Below are 22,882 nucleotides of genomic sequence, written 5' to 3' on the forward strand. Positions count from 1 at the left end.
GAGGTCATTTAGTTTTTAAAGGAAAATCCTGTTTAAATATAAATACACAGATAATGACTCCATTGGACATTCTATTATCAAAAATCATACTATCATAGTCATCACATGATAATGCATAAAAGAATTTAAACCTATTTATGAGCTTTAAGTATATTTTTCTCTTTCCTCTGTACAAAAATCAAAATGTCCAGAGTTTGAGAAATCAAAAACAGATAAAAAAAGAAAATGTATATCTTCATTTATTTTTTCTGAAGATATTTTAGGATTTTACAGAGAATAAAAATTTAAAATACATGTACAATGAGTATTTCAAAAATAGTGAAATTTGTGATAGAAGGGATATATTTCAAGTTAGACCAAGTTTTAGGTTCTCAATAGTAGCATCTCAAATCTCTGAGAATCTTTAGGAGCATAGACTCCCTAATTAGAAAATATCCAAAGGTTTACAAATTATACTTGTGTGTGTGTGCTTTCCAGTGGACAATACAACATTTTTAGTGAACATATATTCCTCAGTTTAATTTGTAGTAAGACATAAACTCACATGGACTTCTGCATAATCTCAAGGATGTTTTGGTAGTGCCTGGAAGTTTACATGTATGTCTTAAAAGTTTTTTAAGCTGAAGTAGAATAGAGTGATTAACAACAAAAGTTAATATTAGTACATACAGAGAACTAGATTATTGCACTGGTAAACAAAACCAATTATATGTAGCAATGTTTGTTAGCAATGATGCAATCTTTATTTCCCTTAGCAGCATTTGTTGGCTTTCTGTAATTCAGCTTGAAGATGTCTGCCATATTTCTCAGGTGCCATGTGAGGGTTGGATTAGGTGGCTTCTTGCTGTACAAATCATGGGCTCCAAGAAATATGTATACTGTCATCTTTGTTTCCCTGAAATTATTATTTATATGTAACACATAGAGTTAGGAGATGTTAGAATTAAAGGGGTGCCTGTGTGAGTTTAGAAATGTTTGTGCTTTGCAAGAACTAAGGGTCACTTTTTGTAAGTTCTCTACTCTAATAAATCCACTTTCTAAAAAGATTTTCCTGGTGATTATCAAGAGAGAAAACACATACTGTTTACTAAGCTGCTTTCCCACCTTTTGTAACTTCATATTTGGAATCATTTACATACTAATCATAGATGTCTTTGGATTTGGGCAAAATAGAAGCAATAGGTGTTGTATGACTAATGCAATAACTTGCTAAAGTTTTACTCTTTACCCCTTCTGTGCCCATCATGTCTATACATTTACTGTTCATTACATTTTCGTAATTAATCATACTTTTATTTTCTAAACACATCTTTTTACTGTTCAATTCTAAGAAATAATAAGGCAAGAAAAGGAGAAGAGATTAACCATTGAAATTGATTATGCTGTAGCTGTGAGCACTGAATTTTAATCATGTGTAGAAAAGAAATCATGGTGTATTCTGTGGCAGAAATAAAGAAAATAATGTAGAAAAATTTCCCAAACAGTCAACCATAAACATACTGCTTTATGTCAAGGCACCACCAACAAACAGCATCTTCCTCTTAAATGTCATCATGGGGTGACTGTCATAGATTTCTACTTTTCTTCACAGCTGGGGATTGTAGGGAAAAGATTTATTTGGACAAAGTTAATTTAACACATGTGATACCACATGCTGTTTGTACTGTAGAAGTCTGCTTCTTCCGAAAGGGCTCTGGTGTTATCCTGTCTTCTGGCACAGAAGAGAATAAAGCATCCTCACCACCACTCTCTCACATTTGCCCTCTTCTTTGAAAACCGTGGCACCATAACAAGGTGATTTGCAGAACTGGAGTCAGAATGAATCTGTTTTTTAATGATGCTAACAACATGCCTGTAGCATAACTCTCAGTAGGAAACTGAGGATGCTGAATCCTTCTTACTCCACTAACCGTCAGTACTGTTGTCTCCCCTTGAACCTATGAACATATTATAGCACAATAATAAAGGAACTCCTTTAGAAACATTATCCCAACTTACAGCTTTAGTATGGTACCTTGATAGTGAACAATTTGTTCTCCGTGAGGATGCTGTCAGTTGACTCCAGTGTGTCTTATTTTAACATGTGTGCTGCATACTCAGAAATAATTCAGAAGTGTGGTTTCCATTCAGCTCTGCATTGTTACTTATTTTTCGGAGATAATGTTTTCTTTCCATGTGCCTTTCATATGGTTATAAACTTTTGGGTGAAAGCCCCTCAGAATCTGATATTTTCTGATGCTGTATCATCTGGGATGGATATTCTTGATGACTCTGGATGATAACCTTGGTTACTTCACAGCACCAGAGTTTGTTAGATAGGTTTCTCCTCTACAGAACTGCTCATCCATGCAGATCATCTCCCCCTTCACACTCTGCTCTCTAACAGAAGGTCACAATGCCCAGCCGCAGCTGAGCACTCAGTAGTTTGGTTGTTTTCGCTGTGTATTTTTGAGATTATAATTTAATTACATTTACTCATTCCCTTTCCCCTCCAAACCCTTCCATGTATCCTTCCCCATTCTTCAAATCCATTGCCTCTTTTTTCATTGTTATTGCATGTCTATATGTATTTATCTATATAGGTATATTCCTAAATATAACCTGCTGAGTCAGTATAATGTTGCTTATGTATATATTTTCAGGGTCAATAAACACTGAACTATTCTTCCTATAAAGTTACTGTTCAACTTTATTTATTTAGTCTGTCCAGTCATCAATGGAAACTCAGGTGTCTCTAATATTGAATTATAACTTAATGCTACATTATTTTGTTCCTTAAATACTTGACAAAAACAATTTAAGGCCAGAGGGTTTATTTTTGCTCAGTTTTTGAATGTTGTTCATAATGTTGGGGAGATTATGGCAATAGGAGTATAAAGCAGTATAAAGTGTTTTATCCACAGTTAGAAATCCTAGAGAAATGAAAGCTACTGTTCTGCTCACTTTCTCCTTTTTATTAAGTCCAGGGCCCATCTCATGAACTGCTGCTGCAGATGAGGATGACCATAATTTCTCATTGTCATGCATCTACCTCCCAAGTGTTGGAATTACTGGTCTGTATCACCAAGCTTGTGCTGGATAAGCAGTCTACCAACTGAGCTCCATCTTTAGCCATACGCATTTTCAATTGCCTAATTCTACTATGATTTTCTGCTTCAATACTAATTCCTTCATTGTATATTTATATAATTTTGTGATTTATTCTACATATCCACCAGTCAATAGTATCTATTTCCCACTTATTCTACAGTAACTCATGTGTAAAAGGGCATGGAATAAGTACTTTGAAAGTGAAACTAATTATTTAGAGGTAAATGAGTGCTGTATTGAAGAAAAGGCATTTTGGTTATAAAGTACTGTGCTGACTTTTCTCTTTCTTTGTTTCTTTTATTTCTTCCTTTATAATGTTTTCTTTCTTTTCCTTTACCTCTTTGACTCCATATTCAGAGTTTTACCATAGTGTAGAAGTCCTTCATTTCCTTATCCGTAGTCACATTTCATAGTGTCTCTAGTAGACAACTGTGCTGTTCCTACATGACCAATGCAAATGTGCAAACATGTGACAGACTTTATCCTTTCAGCTATTGTAGTACTTATAACACATTTTAGCAAATCCAGACATAGGGTCTTTCCATTTTATTCCTGGTCTTCAGGGCTGATAGCATGGGAATACTTTATTTAGTTATTAAGTGTGGTGGATTCAGTGAGGATGGCCTCCTTAGGCTCATCTATTTGAATGCTTGATCATTAGGGAGTCATGCTACTTGACAAGGATTAGCAGGAGTGGTGTTGTTGGAGCTACTTGACAGGGATTAGAGGAGTGGTCTTGTTGGAGTAGATGTTTCATTGTTGGAAGAAGTGTGTTACTTGAGGGTGGGCTTTGGAGTTTCGAATGCTCCCGCCAGGCCTAGTGTCTCTGTCTTCCTGCTGCCTGTGGATCCAGAAGTAGAACTCTCAGCTACCATGTCAGCCTGCAAGCCACCATGTTTCTCCCTTAAGGATAACAGACTAAACCTCTGAACCTTTAAACCAGCCCCAATTAAATGTTTTCCTTTGTAAGAGTTGCTGTGGTTATGATGTCTCTTCACAGCAATGGAACACTGACTAAGACATTAAGCAGCAATAAATCACATAGCATTCAATTTAATTTTATTTCTTCTTCTACCGAAAGCAATACATTCTCATGAGACACTGGAAATCATGTTTATTCTTAATGCTTATAAGATAAAATGGCTTTTCTCTAAATCTGTGGCTCTCCTGGATATTATGCTCAAAGGTCCTATCTATCCAGTTTATTTTCTGGCCAACCATGTCTTGTTCAGTGTTTCTGTTTGCTTTTTGTTCTGAAGGCACAAGTATCACCATGAGAATCTCATTTCCTAATATTTCATTTTAATATATTCAACATTATGTAATTTTTCAACTTCATGGTTTCACAAAACTTTTCATTAATCCTTCTTAAATCTTGCTATAACAACTTGTTCTTTTGTGTGTCTGCTGTCAAAAAGTAACTTTTCCCATTTACAGTAGCATTTCTCTTTAAACACATGTTCTACTTATATGAGTCTTCATGTACAAGCTTGTGTGCGTGTGTGTGTGTGTGTGTGTGTGTGTGTGTGTGTGTGTGTGTGTGTGTGTGCCTGTATAGTACATATGTACAGAGATATTCATGGAGGCCAGAAGAGGGTACTGGATCTCATGGAACTAGAGTTGTAGGTAGGTAGTTGTAGGTGATAAAGGAGGTGAGAAACAAATCAAATGCAGGTCCTCTGAAAGAGCCGCAAGTGTTCCTAAACACTGAGAAAGCTGCAGCTGTCTGTGGGCGATATTTCACTTGTCCATCTATTGGAGTGGAAAGCAGAGCTTCTCCCCTTAAACAATGCACTTTAAGGAAAAAGAGTCTTGTAAACCTCATTTAAAAAAATTATGAGTTTTCCATAAGATAGCCCTTCTAGCTTACCTAACTTTCCTTTTCAGTGTGTACCCAGGACCCTGGTCTCCATCAGTCTCCCGCCACGGGCCGTCCTTTGGGTTCTGAGTAGTGAAGGTTGTCTCATTTTGAGTTCTGAGTAGTGAAGGTTGTCTCATTTTGGCCATTCGACACATGAGAGCTGCAAGCAAAATCTGAAACTGAGTGGGAGACAGTAATTGCCACTTTCTTTTTCACGGAGGATATGTAGATCAATATAAGAATGGAATGATGGAGACTGTGTCTGGTTCCATTACATCAAAATGCTCATAAATATTATTATTCACATTCAAAATTTGCTTAAGACAGAGAAGGTAAAATACAGAAAATACATTTTAGAAATATTAATCCTTCTCTTGCTTTCAGAACTTTGGCTTTCAAACATGCACAGAGTTCTTTTTTTTATTATTATTACAAATAAGATATAATTTGCACCTGACAGAGAGCACCATATGTGTTTGTATTTATTCACGTTGAAGTTCTTGGTGCATATTAGTCAGCATAACATGATAGCAGGATGTCTGTCATTTCATTTCTGCCTTCCTGTTACCTTAATCAAACTAATTCATCATCTCACTTCCCTCTGATGTTTGAGACATTCATGTCTCTCTACATAAGCATTACATCTTTTCTGATTCACTTTTCCTGTGTTCAATATATGCATTACTACCTCTGCTGGTTTTGATCTAACTAAATTCCATATCTTAAATTGAATTTTCAGTTATTTCTGGGAGAATTGAGATTTCACACTGATCAGCAGTGCTAAGGATGATATGAAAGCTAGGAATGTACTAAAGAAGTATTTGATGTGATATATTCATGGACTTTAAGAGACTCAAAAAGAGTATTACATTAACGTTTTTACTATTTAACTTCATACACTAAATTCTACCTTTAATGAGATGCAGCCATAATTTAGTATGTATCAAGTACTGGGCAGTCGGTTTCTGTAAATGGGGAATGGTTACTTATTAGTGTCCTGTGTACTGGTGTCTCAGTATTGACATGAGAAACTAGAATAAAATCTTGGGCAATGGTGATTTAGACTTCAGGTGGCAAAAATATGTTATATTTAAGCAGTGGAATTATGTTATACCTACAATTTATAGAAATGTTTATCATCAAAGAATATAAAAATTGTTGTCTCTTTAATAAATATCATGTTGGTGTTCAGGGTTTTTATGTTTTCTTTTGTTGTTTGTTTCTGGCTTTAAGCAGAGTGTGACAAAAAAAGACAATAAAGTTGGATGGGTAGTGCTGTGGAATGTCTTTCTGTACACTGTGTAAACCACAGCAGGGTAGGGAAGGGTGGAGGATTTGGGATGTATTGGGGGATAAAAAACACAAGATAAAATATATTGCATGAAAATTTTGTCAACAAAAAAGTGAAAACAAAACAAAGTAAAACAGAGATATTAGCAATTCAGGAATTCTGTCTTTTAATTTTATTTCTCTACAGATATGCACTAATTAGTACTTGAAAGTAAATTTCAAATTCCAGAGAATGAACTAGATAAAGCAAGATAGATTTAGAATCCTGAACAAGCTATTGAAATCTAATATTCAGAACCAAAATACCACCCCAGTTCTGTTGATGAGGGCATATGGAGGTGATATACTCATTGAGAACTTCTTACAAGCGCTTGATCATTATGTCATACTCAGTTAAGTAATAAAAACTGCACAATGCTCTGACCAACATGTTCTGGGAGTCTAACTTCACTGTGTTGCAGTAAGATAATCCTTGAGATGTGAGTTTGATAATAAGTTGAACAAGGCAGGCATTGTAAGAGCCATTCCCATTCACATGACTAAAGTACAGCATTCATTGCAAATTGCAATATCAAATTTATTTCTATTTTATATAACATACTGATGATTATGTTTTTGAATTCTAAAATCTCTGAACTATCCACAAACTGTCAGAATGATGTTGAAATCTAGTGTGCCCCCAGAAAAAGCATGTTAAAAAGTATTTCCAATTATAATAAACAAAAGACCAAAGGAAGCAGAGGGTGTGAATGGGATGCATGATCTGCTGAAATTTTCTTCAGTTTGAGATATATGCAAATGATTTTCATAATTGGAAATGGCAATCTTTATGTACAATGAATACGTCTACGTGAGCAACAAATGATTGCTTCTCAGGTATTGTTGACTTATTTCTTGTGATACATGCACAAACCGTGATTATTTTATAGACTGTGTGTGAATCAACCTTTTCTTCTTAATGGCTTTCTAGATAACTGGATGAGATTGAAAAAGACAAAATCACACAAGTGAAAATGTTCACAATATGTCATCAAGAAACCCAGTTTTCGATTCTTTATACTGTGACACATTCACTCAACCCTTCAAGTTTACGGTAGCAGAAGGGGGAAGAATTTGAGTGATGTACTGAGGACCTGTCTGACTCATTATAGAAGAGGGAGGCCCAAGCTTCACATACTATGAGTTTCTGAGCTGTGCCTAACATTTACATCTTTCATCTTTGATTTCACACCTTTTATTAACAATAATAGAATTATTCTGAATTATCTCGGTAGATTTTACGATTCCTAACAATGGACATAAGTGTTTCTCCCAGTTGTATTTCTGTACTTAATGGACAAAGACAATATGCAAATTACTAACTGTGTAATGCACAGAATCTTGTTTTGTGTAACACTCTCTCACCGTGAATGCTAAAATATCGCCTTACTAAAATGCTGTCACATTAGATAAAATGCCTTCTTTAGTGCCTAAATTACTTGAAGCATTTTCCCCCTGTGCAAGGTGAGTTAGAGAACAGGTTTCCAAGCTGCAGACACATCTGTCACCACAGCAGGCTGGAGAACAGCTAACTCCACCTCATATTGTTCATTTTCTAGAAGAGCTTAGAACTGTGAAAACTGTAATATTCAAAGTTACAGTCTATTAGTGGGGAAATGTATAGCTTAAAAATCAGTCAGGAGGAGAGATATATAAAGCAAAAATCTATGAGAATTCCACTGTGTAGCATAAGTTTTTCTCTTCCCTATGGTTTCACAAAACAGCCAGGATTGATTGCCCCCTTTCTTCACTCCCCAGGAAAATGCAATAATGTTCCCAGAATACTCTGGACAGAAGAAGGTCTCCTGGATTTCAGTTTCCTGAGTCTCTAGTGGCTTTGTCACATAAGCATGCCCAATTCTCCTAAACCTGAGTTCCCAATCTCTCCAAAAGTATTGCCTTGGTACCTGCTCACTCTCTACCAGTTTTGATAAAATATACTGTTGAGTTATCTGATGTGGCCCAAAGAATAAAGACTCATTTGATAGCCAGGACACATTAAAATTTTAAAAATTACTGTCCAGGAGCTAAGGACAAAGGCTTGACCTTTCTTTAGACAAGATAAAATACTCTATTACACATTGAAAATAGTGTGTTTTATCATATTCTCATATTAGTACCCATGGGAGGCCTGTCCCTTTCTGAATGTTGATGGAAGAGGAGTGGATGGGGAGGGAGTAGATAGGACTGGGGGTGGGTGGGTGGGGGTGGGGGAAAGGAGGGAGGGGAAATTGTGTTTGGCCAGTATGTAAATTAATGAAAAAAATTAATTAATAATAAAAAATCACTTAGATTATTTTTAATCTGTGGAAATTATAAACCAGAGAATGCTATAATAAATATATTATTACAGACAAATATATAGGCTACCTAAAATAACTTTTTAATTAAATCAACTAATCAGATGCAAGTATGTGGTGACACATTGTGTACCCCAATAAAGCCAGAGGATCAGAGGACAGAGCCAGCCACTAGATTAGACAGAAGCCAGACAGTGGTGGCACACACGCCTTTAATTCTATCACTGCTGAGGCAGAGATCCACCTGGATCACTGTGAGTTCAAGGCCACACTGGAAACAGAGCCAGGCAGGGGTGGCACACACCTTTAATCCCAGTACTGGGAAGCACACACGCCTTTAATCCCAATAAGTGATAGCAGGACAGAGAAAGGTATATAAGGCGTGAGGAAACAGGAACTAATGCAATTCAGCTGAGATTCTTTTGGGTGAGGACTCAGAGGCTTTCAGTCAGAGGATTCGTGGAGTTGGTGAGGTAATATAGATAGTGGCTGTGGCTTGTTCTGCTTCTCTGATCTTTCAGCTTTTACCCCAGTATCTGGCTCTGGGTTTTTTGTTTTGTTTTTGTTTTTTATTAAAAGACCATCTAAGATTCGAACAGCACAAGTATTTTTCTGTATTCATATAAAATTCACAGAAAATCAAGGATCAGTAATTAAGACAAAAATTAATAACACCAAATAAGGGCTCAAAACTAAAAGTTAGTAACAATCTATAAGACTTCCCCAAGCCCCTGGAACAAAACTTCTATCAATCAGCTGGTGGAAGCAACTGGTAAACAGCACTTTTAGTACTAATATTGGAATTGGAATTAAATTATCCATCTCCCCAAATCGAGTATTAAATGTTATAAAATATTTTAAGTGTGTGATAACTTAACTACATATGGATAAAAATTTGACTGCCTATGCAAAGGAGCTTCTCTCCTATTTATGATACTCTCACTGTTATGCCCAAATCTGGGAGATTCTTTTCAATCCTACACACTGATGCAGCTAAATGTTCTTCACGTAAAAAGTAAAATATTTTCACAAAATCTTGACCAATCCTCAAATATTTCACTAGATAGTTAGTGATTCAAATACAATTCCTTGGGTATGTATAGAAAGTGCTTTCTACATTAAGCCAACTCCCCAAACACAAAATCAATATTTGCTAATGTTAATATTTATTGAAAGGATATGCAGATATTATGCACTATAAATAGTGATAATCATAAATAAGAATCTAAAAGGAAAATTCTTACATATTTAGGGAAATACAGGGTCTACTACCCAAAGAACATTTGTGAGACATTTCTAGGTGAGTAGTCATATAAGAAAAAACACATGCTATAACAGACAGAATTGTTTGCAGACTTGTCAATTGCCTGCTAACATGGTTTGATGGCATTTAAATGGTTGCTTTGTAAGGTGTAAACACCAATGTCACAAAGCAAGAAATCACCTTACTGAGATTAATTCTATTTTCTCTTAGCAGGAACTCGAATTCCTCTACTGACTTTGTGTTGGTGGAGCTGAACCTTGAACACCATATCAGGGTTTGCAAACAAGTCAGGCATTAGAGAAGGAGGATCTATGTCAAAGCAGGGAGAAACACAGCTCGCTTCTTCCTGTCTTCCTACTGGGTGCCTCACCTTTGTGGGTTCATACATGCAGCAGTTGCTCCTCTTGCTATAGCAGCTGCTTAGGTGCTAGTTTTCCCAAATTGTGCTGTCTTAGCTTCATGGCATTGCAATTTTGTTCCCTTTCATGAGGACACTCTTCCACATGACCACTACCTCCTCAGGGGGACTTACTTTTGTCTTTGATAAACCAAGGATGGTTCCTATCATCCTGAGTGTGGCAGGTCAGCTCCCACCTTTTAAAAGGGTTTCTATGAGGAGGAGAGAGGGATAAGAAACATTTAGATAGAAAGATAGTGAAGAGGAAAAAGACAGAAACACAAGATAGATGTTGTTTGACTCAATTCTTTCGTCCTAATTACTATTTGGTTTTAGTTGCCTGACTGGACAATAGCGAATATGTAGAGAACTGTGTATAAAGGAAATAATTAGAAATTAAATAGAATTTCAGAGAAATGACTGGGCAGTGAAAAAGAGACAGATGTAGCTTGAAAGAACTGATGTAAGATATAAGAAAGATATTTGAGGATATTTTAGGACAAAAAGAAAGTGACAATGAATGTAAAACTTGAGACTTGATGAAATAAAGGACAATTAGAAGTCAGTAATTCTAGTGGGTGAAGATGTGATGAGTTTGAAAGTGTTCCCTACAGCACTGGTATCTTACTTAAAGGGACGAGAAACAAACAAGCAAAAAGAATAGTCACAAAACCGTTAATGGCATAGAATATCCCCCCAAAAAATCTAGAAAATAGGCATAAAAGAGATAATAAATAAATGACAAATTAATATTTATTTCAGAAAGTTTAAGTATCAGCCAAGATGAAGGCACAGCATTTGAAAGATTATAAAAGGTCTCTGTTCCTGCCTTTTGGTCCTTGTCATTAGTAGAAAACTTTACAGTTTTGTTTGCATTCCATTAGCTGGGTTACTATTGGCTTCAAGTAACAGAGAGCCAGTTTGACCAGAAGCTGTAATAAAAATAAATTCAATTGGCATGTGTGATAGATACATTACAAAATAATTATAAGGATAACTTCTAAGATTAAGATCAAGTATGAAGAGCTCTTGAGAAATTATCACACAGGGATAGTCATTGCCTAGTAACGGTTAGAACACTAATTTTGAGACTATTTTGCTTCACACACAGTGTGATTATTTATATGTTTCTGGTATATTGGCACAATTAACTGTTTCCTTATGATAATTTTGTTCATCAAGCAGCAAACATGGCCATGGTAAGCTTCAAGGTTATATGGCACATTTCCAGACAGAAGAGACATGTGTTACAATGCAGTCAGCCTAACCACTCTATGTAAAATATTGTCAAGCAGTCTCTTTGAAACTTCAGCGGTCACTACAACACTGTGAGGGCCCAAGTGATGACCAGTGTGAGACAACGCCCTCAAATATAAATTTAGGAAATGTATAACTCCAGTAAAAGCATGCATCAGTTTAATATAAGCTTATAATTGCTGTGTGACAACAAATTACACACTTATTGCTTATTATGGCACAGTCTATGGTGGCCAGAAATTCTGACACCACATAGCCCACTCTTTGTGAACCCCATGATTCACACACTCCAAAAATCACTTTCGTTTCCTGCCACCAAAGTTACAATTAGTTTCACATTATGAATTCAGTAGTGTAAACCTAGATTTTCTTCTTCTATCTGAATGATGTGTGGATGAGGCATCTGCATCTAGCTCATTAGGTACAGCTGCTAGGTACAGAATCCTTCTATCTTCTGTATTTTCAAAATACAACAGATGAATAATATATATATATATTCTATATCAACAAAGCAAGGGAAGGAATATGAGAGTGCAATTGTATTAGGATTCTCTAGAGTAACAGAATTTATAAAATGAATATATATATATATATATATATATAGTTAGTTAGTTAATATGTTGACTACATATATAGTCAATATATATTGACATATTTTCCATATAGTCAATATATATTGACATATTTTCCATATATTATATATTTGTATATATATATATACATATATATGGAAAAGAATGGTTTACAGACTTTGGTCCAGCTAGTACAACAATGTCCAGTTCAAGAATCTAGTAGCTGTTTGGTCCACATGGTTGGATGTCTCAACTGGTCTTCTATAAACACTGCAATCCTGAAAAAGTAGGCTCTTGTCAGTGAAGGAATGGACTTGTCAGAGAGAGCAAGCAAGCAAAGAAAAAGCAAACTTTTTTCTTCCATGTCCTTTATATAGACTGCCAGCAGAAGGAGTGGCTCAGATTAAATGCATGTGTCCCACCTCAAAAGTTTCAGATTAAAGGAGTATCTTCCAAACTCAAAGATTCACATTAGAAGTGAGTCTTTGTGGCAGGGTCCTGTGCTGTCCCCTTTGGGGGAGGGAGCAAGTAGGCACAGAGTCAATGACACAGACTCTGGGAGGATGTTGAAACAAGCTCGGTTTATTTAGGAAAAGCTAAGCCTTATGTACCCTCTACCCCACACTAGAGAAGGTCTAGTGAATATGCATTTGCTGGTGTGACATGGCTGCCTCTCATTGGTCCAGATCATCTTCAGATGATGTCTCAGCTATTGTTGCTAAGGTCCTTAGGCAAACCCAGGTGGGCTCTCAGGAAGTATCATATTACCAGGTTGGCTTTCTTTACCAGTTTGGGCTGGCTGGTCCCCAGGCCTGTTATGGCTGAGTCATTCCATAGGTCTTCTCACTTTAAATGATTTAATCAATAAAAAATTTCTCACAGATGTGTCCTGCCATTTGTGTTTTAGTTAATTCCAGATGTAGTCAAGTTGCCTACCAAGAATAACCATTACAGAGAGTAATTATATATAGGGCCAAGTGACTTATGAAATTCAAATGGGTACATTCTAACAGAATTTCATGATTAGATTTCAAGGCCTGGGAGTTATTACCCAACCCTTCAAAGGTGATTCTCTAAGCTTTTTACCTCCTTCATGCAGGCAAATGGTAATTGCCAACTGTATAATTGTATTAGCCTTGTCATTACAATATGGGGGTTTAAGATATTTGACTTTATTTTTCCTTAGAATCTTTAGACTAAATTGAAATTATTTGCTAAGAAATAATGTTCTCAGTAACATTCTGCGTCTTGTGTAGGTTCCATTCACTTAACTGATTAGTCAAATGAATAGTTGTAGGACTTTCTGAAGAAATTTCTTTTCTGTCATTCTCTTCTACTGATATGGCTGAGGGACAGTTAATATACCTACACCTGTGGAGTACCGAGTTGATGGATTTGATAGGCACACAAAATACTGAAAAGGCTCTTTCTGTTATCAGATACTTTTGTGTTGGTTTTGTCTGATATTCTAGTCAAAGTTATATAACAAAACATCAGCCTTTTCTGTCTGCAAAGGTTCCTGCAGTCATATTTTAAATTTAGAATTTTTGCCATCCATCCAGAGACGTTCAAATTTTTCAAAGTCGTCTATTGCTTCTTTCTGTGTTCTATAGTTCTTTCTTTAATCCTCTTTTATTATGATACATCAAATAGTACTCTAAAAATTGCTTAGAAATCTCCCTAGCATAGTTGGTCTTCTGAAAGATCTTTCTTCACTGTGACTATAGTGGTTTGAATGAGATTGACACTCACTCATAGGCTCATATAATCACATTAGTCCCCAGTTGATGATCTGCTTGGGAAGGATTAGGACAGTGGTTCTCAACCTTCCTAATGCTGCAGTTCTTTGATACAGTTCCTCATGCTGTAGTGACTGCCAACTATAAAATTATTTTCATTGCTACTTCTTAACTGTAATTTTGCTGCTGTTATGAATAATAATGTAAATATCTGTGTTTTTGGTGGTCTTAGGTGACCCCTGTGAAAAGACTGTTCAACCCCCAAAAGGGCTTATGACCTACAGGTTGAGAACCACTGGATTAGGACATTCGGCCTTGTTGGAATAGGTGTGGCCTTGTTGGAGGAGGCATATCACTGCCTTTTGAGGTTTCAAAAGCCCAGGGCAGGTGCATTCTCATTTGCTCCCTCTCTCTTTTCCCCTACCCCCCCATGCTGCCTGTGGATCAAGATATAAAGCTCTTAGTTACTTCTCCAGCACCATGTCTGACTGTGTACCACCTTGCTCCCCACCATGATGATAATGGACTAACCTTCTGTAAAGCTAACAAACCCCCAATTAAATGCTTCCTTTTCTAAGAGTTACCTTGGTCTTGGTGTCTATTTATAGCAACTGAACAGTAATGAAGACAGTAAGAACAGTTTTGTTATGTTTTATTTCACTACATAAAATGAATGTTTCAACTGACACATAACAGGATCATATTCTTTCTCTGATTTTGTATCATTACAGGTAGCAACCTTAATATCCTAGTACCCACTGGCTGATTGTTAAAGGAATTTTAGGCTTTTCTCTAGTATATTCCTCAGAATTATTCCAGACTCTGCTTATTCCATGATCTCAAAATTGCTTACAAATGTGAAATATGTAACATCATCACTCCATTTCTTTAATATATATGGGAATTTTCCCTGCATGTTTACATGTACCACATGCACACTTGGTGCCTTCAGAGGTACAACATTTAAAATATTATCAAGTTCTACTTCCAGCTCTAGATGCAGCCTGACTTACTTGGACCACATGTGGAGCATCTTTTACATGTTGATTCTAAAGGAACACTCCATATCCTCCACTATAATTATCCTATACAAATTATCAGGTGTATTTCAAAAATAGGAACATTTGTAAAATGTTTTTTGAGATATCCTGTTATATGCCTGTAACCCAATGCTTGGGAGGCAGAAGCAGGAGTATCATGAGTTCAAGAATAGCTGTGATTATGTAATAATGAACATGGACTACAAAAACAAAAGAAAACTCTGCTGTCTCACCGTACTTCAGAAAATGAGTGATGTTTAAATGTTGATCTCCAGGACCTGATTATACATTTAAACTACACTACTACATTAGCTGTTCTGAAGAAAAAGGGTTAAACATAGAAGTGGTGGTTGCAATATTGCATATAGCTTCTGGAAAAATTAGAAAATGGATGCTTGTATGACACTTTATTTAATGCATACACTAAACCATCCTGGGAATAATGCTCAAACACTACTTGCCATGTGGACATGAAGACTTAAGTCTAATGTTCACCACACTTATTGTGAAATGCCAGTCATAGTGGCAAGCTTTCGTGGTCCCTGTTTTGAGATCCTCAGGGTTGACTGGCCAGCCACCCTAACATAGTAGGTGATTGTCATGGACACAGCAGACCTGTCTCAAAAAGCAAGAGGGCACCACCGGAGGAGAAATGACATGCCAGGTCATATTCTAGATTCCATGTGCACGCACACACACTTTAACACAAAAGCACACATAAATTTATAGTTTGCCTTAAATACATGCTTGCAAAAATTGTTTATTTTCATCTGTATTCCTGTAAAAGTTTTACATAGAATTAGTTTTATTTACAGCTTATTACTGGTTGTCAAACTTAATTTTTGGAGGGTCTTATTTCACACATAATTAAGTGACCATATTTTATTTACATTTCTGAAATTGTTTTTAAGCTGAATAATTCCTGACTTTTACCTGATGAATATTTAATCATAAACCTTGTAAATATGTTCACTAACTATTTAAGGCAAATGTATTCAAAGGAATTATATGGAGTAATTTATATTTGTTTAAATATTTATTAAACATTTTTTCCTTATTCAAAAGAACAATAAAATTTTTGATTCATTTTCCATAAAGCATTGCATTACTGATTTAGAACATTTTGGAGCTACAGCAAGTACAAGTGAGCATTACCAGGAGCATACACAGACAAAGGTAAACGTAAATCTTAGAGATTTAGAGCCGAGTCTTCCATCATATTTTAACTACTAGTTACACAGTCCATCATCTGTGTTGCCACTGAAAGGTTACTTTTCTTCTTAGATTTCACATTCTCATCTGAACAATGGGTATGAGAACAACTGAAACATGTGCTGTCCTGGAGATAAAACATCTGTGGAAGCCCCTTGCTGGTGCTTCTCACAGAATTAGTTTACAGTACCCAGTCACGTAAATATGACAGATTAATGATTTCAAAATCGTTGGGTTTCACTGACACCATAGTGCATGACTGTAAATTTAACACTTCAAAATAACACATTTACTTTTTATAGTTATGCATTTCAGAATTCCAACCCTGGTTTTATCAGGCTGTCAAGACAGAGTTTCTTTCTTGATTCCAAGGAGAAATTTTGTTTCTAAAGTTGTCTAAGTTGCTCGCCTTAAGCAGAACTTGTCACTGGAGGCCCAAAGTCTCTGTATCCTTGCAGAATGCCAACCGAGACTGGATCACAGCTCCCAGAGGCTGCCCACACTACTTGGCTCTTGGCCCTCTCCTCCATCTTCAAAGACAGCCAAATCCATTGGAGTGTCTCTCACATTTTAGTCCTTCCTGCCTCTTTTTATGTCACACTGTTTGCACCCCCCTCCTTCTTGTTTTTCCCTCAGATGGACCAATACCTTACATAGGCCCGTCCACGGGATGCAGAGTATTGCACTTACATTGTGGTCTCTCTCTTCCATGTTAGCTGTACTCTTTCTTTGTCATCTAAGGTCACGTGTTCTGGCTCTCAGACCTGGAGTGCAAATATCATGCAGAAGCATTATTCTGCCTGTCACAGCCTTCTGAGACTTTTGCTTAGAGATTGACTTGGATTGCAATTTAAACTGTTGTCCAATTTTTGCTATCTCCAAACATATTTCATGAGCCTTAAGATCCGCTTTATAAAATCAAATGTGAGGAACCATTACATTAAGGTGGCTCATAAAATAACATGCCATGTAAAAGAGGTAATTTCCTGGCACAGTGCACAGGCATACACAGATACAACAGTGCATTCACATACCAGCATACACATATTCACTCGCATCCATACATCTAGAAATGTTAATGAAGTATCACTACAGTTGCCTCATGCACTAGTTTCTGGCTCTCCTTAGGGAAGTGGCCTTTCTCTGCTTGACGATGTGATTAAGGAATATTGCATAACTCGTATTTAATTTCTTCTTTTGTTACCTGACATAGATTTTAAGGTATTTTTTGTCACTAATCAAAGTGTTTATCAGAAGTATGATTTTACTTGCTAATTTTTCTTCCAGTTTTTTTTTAAATTTATCTTTAGTTAAAAAAACAAAACAAAACTTGATTTTCAAGCATGGGCTTATAATTATCTCGATTTCTTTAGCCATGGTTACATAGGGTTTCACTCTTTTCTCTGCTCTACAAACTCATTCTGTCTAGAACGTTAATGGAAAATATGTCTGATACATACTTTTGACAAAACTGCCTGTCATAGCTGTCTCCTACCACAGGGAACAATTTCTTCTTAGAGATTTCCCACAGCAGAGGAGGGGACTAGAAGATTGTCAGGTTTTGTCCAAAACAAAACAAAACCCAAGCTGATTCATCCTAGGAAATGTTCCCAAGTTACAGAATGTATTTATTCCGTTTCTGTTTTGTCTCCGGTCAACTGTAGCTATGTGGGTACTGATGTACAATGTCCCTTGAATTGTTCTCTAGATTCTTATTGACATGCTTCTGCCTCAGAAGTGTCATCCCAGCACAGTGTTATCTGTGTACAGTATACAGTACATTTTAGAAGTTAATGGTTGGGAGGGTAAATACATGATGAGAGGTACATTTTATGGGTTTTTTAAACTAATATTCATTATTTTAGAAATAAATTTTATTGTTCAACTGAAGGAATTCATGAACACAGTTAAAATTGTTTTCCATTCTTTTCTACTCTGGAGATTGCATCAGGGCCTCACCTTTGTTATTTTAGTGCTCTGCTAAATGAGCTGCCTCAGCTCCCTTTTTAAATTATGTTTTGTGGCAAGCATCAGGAAATCTCAAAGGCTATCCTTGAAGTAGCTCAGTAACACAGCCAGATCTTAAAATGTTTAGCTTTCAGAGAACCTAGGATAACAGGTCTATATTACAAGGTCTAGCAAATTAAGAATTTACTTTAGTTTTCATGAATATGTGATGAAGTTAACATTTATTTATTGTCTTCTTTCTTATTTATAAATTACAAATCTTAAAAAACATCCTAAGTTTTGTTTTACTTTTTCCATCTACCTTGTGCATCATTGTTTGCAGATGATACCTTCTTAAACATAAAACACCTCAAAGATTAAACAAAATAACTATTAGAAGCAACATAGGTATTCCACATGTGTAGGGTACTAAACAATCGCACAAAACCAGAAATTCATTATATAACCCACCATCAGATTATCAGAAACAAAAACCAAGCAACTAATTTATTCATAATAATTATGAAAACATTAACATGGTTATTACAAAACATTTGCAACTACCTGGGAACAAAGTTTATTAATTAAAAGTTCTCTACAATTAAAATTATAAAAGCTGATGCAACAAACTCAGAAACTACAAAAAGGAGAATAGCATCCTGTGTTTAGGAAGAATGGACTCTACTGTGATTTTTTCTTCTAAAGAAACAGAATATTCTTAGCCACCAAGAAAATATACATCAAAATTGCTTTGAGATTTCATCTTGCACCCATTAGAATGGCTACAATTAATAAAACAAGTGACAGTTCATGCTAATGAGGATGTGGAGGAAGGAGACCACTCATCCTTTGCTAATGGGAGTGTAAACTTATATACCCACTGTAGAAATTAATGTGTCCATTTCTCAGGAATAAGGAAATTGATCTACCCCAAGATTCAGCTCTATCACTTTTCTTAGTTAAGGTTGCTATTGCTATGCTGAAACACCATGACCAAAGAAACTCGGGGAGGAAAAGGGCTTATTAATTTAATACTCCCTGAAAGGAGTCAGGATAGGAACTCAAACACTGTAGGAACTTGAAGGTAAGAGTTCATGCAGAAGCCACAGAAGGGTGCTGCTTACTGTTTTGCTCTTCATCACTTACGCAGTCTGCTTTCTTATGAAACTTAGGATCACAAGCTCAGGGGTAGCACCACCCACCATAGGCTGAACCATTCTGTATCAATCATTATTTCAAAAAATGCCTGACAGCTGGATCTTCTGTAGGCACTTTCTCATTTGATGTCCTCCTTTAGAATAACTCCAGTTATGTCAAGTTAAAACTAAACAGGACTGCATTCTTGTGCATATACCCAAATGACACTTTATCCTACCACAGGAATACCTGCTCAACCATATTCATTGATGCTTTATTCATAATAGTCAGAAATCTGAAAAAAAACTTGGAGATACCTGAACAGAAAATAAATGGATAAAGAAAATGTGATACATTTACAGAATGGAGTATTACTCAGCTATTAAAAGAATGAAGTCATAAAATTTAAAAAAAATATGATGTGAGGCATCCCAGACCCAGAAAAACAAATATGGTATTCATATGATTATGTGTACAAATTAGCTGTTATGTCAGTGATAACCAAGATAGAATCCATAGAGCCATAGAGGATAGGTATAGAGTAAGGGACTAGAGAGGGCAGATAGATCTCATAAGGAAAAGGAGACAGAATGGATAGGTATGGGTGGATGGGGGCGATCTGTAACAGGATCAAGTGAGGAGGGGAACGTAAGAGGGAGATGACGGGTTGTAAATGGGAAGACATAGATAAAATTCAGGGACATTTGAGGGCTAGTATGGAAACCTAATACAGTAAAAGCTTTCTAAAATGCATGTATATATGCATATATATATATATATACACACACACACACACACACACACACACACATATATATATATATATATATATATATGAAAGTGATCTAAATGAAATTTTCAAATAATGAGTAATGAGAGTGATACAGTCCCAACTAACCATCTCTTATCACCAAAGTAGCTTCCAGTACAGGGTTTGGGTTACACCTAAGTGAATTGTTGGCCAAAGGGGTCCCATGGGAAACTCCAAGCAACAAAGGCTGTTGCAAAGATTATAGATTGTTCCCCACATACTGAGGACAAGGTGCTCTTGCTGAAGACAACACCAACACAAGTCATTGAACATGGTGATGTCAAGCTAGTGCCTACATAGAGTCTTCACTCCTATGTCCTAACATCTTTGGTACAGTAAGTTTTTATGAGTGCCACCAAAAGAGAAATACAAAGACCAACCCAACCATAAGACCTTTTATCTACAATGCTGTCCTTCCTGCAAGATATGCTAATATAAATGCGGTACAAAGCTTGTGGGAATAACCAACCAATATTTGATTTAACTTAAGGCCCATACCACAAGATAGAACCCATATCTGACACTGCTTATGGGGCCTAGAACTTAAGACAAGAACTTAAGAACTTAAGACAAGATATCTAGGGACTTAGGATAAAACTAAATACTACTATCCATATATATACATATATTTACATATATATACATATATATATGTAAAAAAATCAAAGCAATAAAATGACTCCTAATGATATTCTGCTATATTCATTGATCAGTGCCTTGCTCAGTCATAATCAGAGAAGCTTCCTCTTGCAGTAGGTAGAAACAAATGCAGAGATCCATAGAAAGACATTATGTAAAGAGAGACCTTGGAACACTCTGCCCTAAATAGTAGGTCTCCATCAAATCCCTCCCCCAAGGTCTCTAGGAACCCTACTTAAGAGGAAGTATAAAGGATCCAGAAGGGATGAAGGATACTAATAATCCAAAGCCCTCTAAGCCAACAGGATCAGAGCTCATAGGAACTCTGAGGCAGCATACAACGGACCTGTAGAGGTCTGCACCAGGTTCTCTGTGTATATACAGTTTAGTGTTTTTATGGGATTCTTGATGGTGCATACATGTGGGGCTGACTCCTGTGCCTTTTGGGGGGGGGGAGGGTCTTTTCTTTCTGTTTGTTTGTTTTGTCCAATTCTGATGTGTTAGTTTTGTTTTATCTTTCATATTACATTATGTTAATTATATTTTATTATCCTTTTTGGAGTCGTTTTGTTTTCTAATGAGAGACAGAAAGGAAGTGGCTATAAATTGGAGGGGACATGGACAGGGAGGGGAATCTGGATATATTACATGGAAAAAGTATCTATTTTCAATAAAATAACCAAAATAAATAAATATAACATGAATTCTAACAGGTCTTTTCAATAATAATAAAAAAACCCAGAGCCAGATATTAGGGTAAATGCTGAAAGATCAGAGACAAAGGAACAAGCCACTACCATGTCTCACCTCACCAGCTCCACAAATCCTCTGAAATCCTCTGAGTCCTCACCCAAAAGGCTCCAGGGGAAAAAGATTCAGGCTGAAAGGGAGGCTTCTGCTGTAAAGCCTTTAGTTCCTGTCTCCTCCTGCCTTATATACCCTTCTCCACCCAGCCATCACTTCCTGGGATTAAAGGCAAGTGTGATTCCCAGTACTGTGATTAAAGGTGTGTGCCACCACTGCCTGGCACTGTTTCTCTCCTAGACTGAGTCATTCTTATGTAGTAGAGGGTGGCTTTGAATTCACCGAGATCCAGACCTCCTGAGTGCTAGCATTAAAGGTGTGTGATACCACTGTCTGCTATCTATGTTTAATCTAGTGGTTTGTTCTGTCCTCTGATCTTCAGGCAAATTTTATTAGGGTACACAATATATCATCACAAATAAATATATAGGTAAGTAAGTAGATAGATACATAGATAGATAGATACATAGATAGATAGATACATAGATACATAGATAGATAGATGCATAGATACATAGATAAATAAATGAAGGACCTGGTGAGCAGCTTGGGCACTAAGAGGTTACACAGTATCATATGTGGCCTTTTGAAAGAAAGTCAGACCATTGGAGTCATGCTCTGAAGACTGTAAAGAGAGGCTAGCTGCTTCTTCTGCTACATCTATCTCTCTTTCCCCTCCTTGACAGATGTAATGTTAGAAATCTTCTGTACCACATATTTCTGCCATGTCAGCCAGTCTCTAACTAACATAGGACCTAGGGAAATTTAGTCAAGTAACCATGGACTGAAACCTGATGTTATGAGACAAAAAACATTTTCACTCATGATGAGTTTATTATTTCAAGTATATTGTTATGATGATGGAAACCTAGAATACTACCCAAAGCAATCAATATTCAATATAACCCCTATCAAAAATCACAGAAACATTTTTATTTAAGTAGAAAATACAATATAAAATAATCTTAGAATCATAACAAAATAAAACATAAAAGCAACAGCAAAGAACCAAAGTAATGTGGTGGTATTATGTTCCCCAAAATATTGTGCAAGCTAATAAACTTGTCTGGGGTCAGAGACAGAACAGCCACAATATTAAACATAGAGGTTAGACAGTGATAGCACACGCCTTTAATCCTAGCATTCCAGAGGCAGAGATCTGCCTGGATCTCTGTGAGTTCAAGGCCACACTGGAAACAGCCAAGCATGGTGACTTACCCCTTTAATCCCAGGAAGTAATGGCAGGAGGCAGAAAGGTATTTAAGGCCTGAGGATGAGGAACTATAGGCTAGTTAAGCTTTTAGGCTTTTGAGCAGCAGTTCAGTTGAGACCCATTTGGATGAGGACTCAGAGGCTTCCAGTTTAAGGAAATAGGATCAGCTGAGGAATCAGCAAGGTGAGGTGGCTGGGGCTTGTTCTATTTTTCTGATCTTCATGCATGCACCCCAGTTCCTGGCTTCAGGTTTGTTTTTATTAATCAGAC

The sequence above is a fragment of the Peromyscus californicus genome, unplaced genomic scaffold, assembly GCF_007827085.1.
Source record: "Peromyscus californicus insignis strain IS unplaced genomic scaffold, ASM782708v3 Scaffold_12__1_contigs__length_115047231, whole genome shotgun sequence".
Taxonomy (NCBI): Eukaryota; Metazoa; Chordata; class Mammalia; order Rodentia; family Cricetidae; genus Peromyscus; species Peromyscus californicus.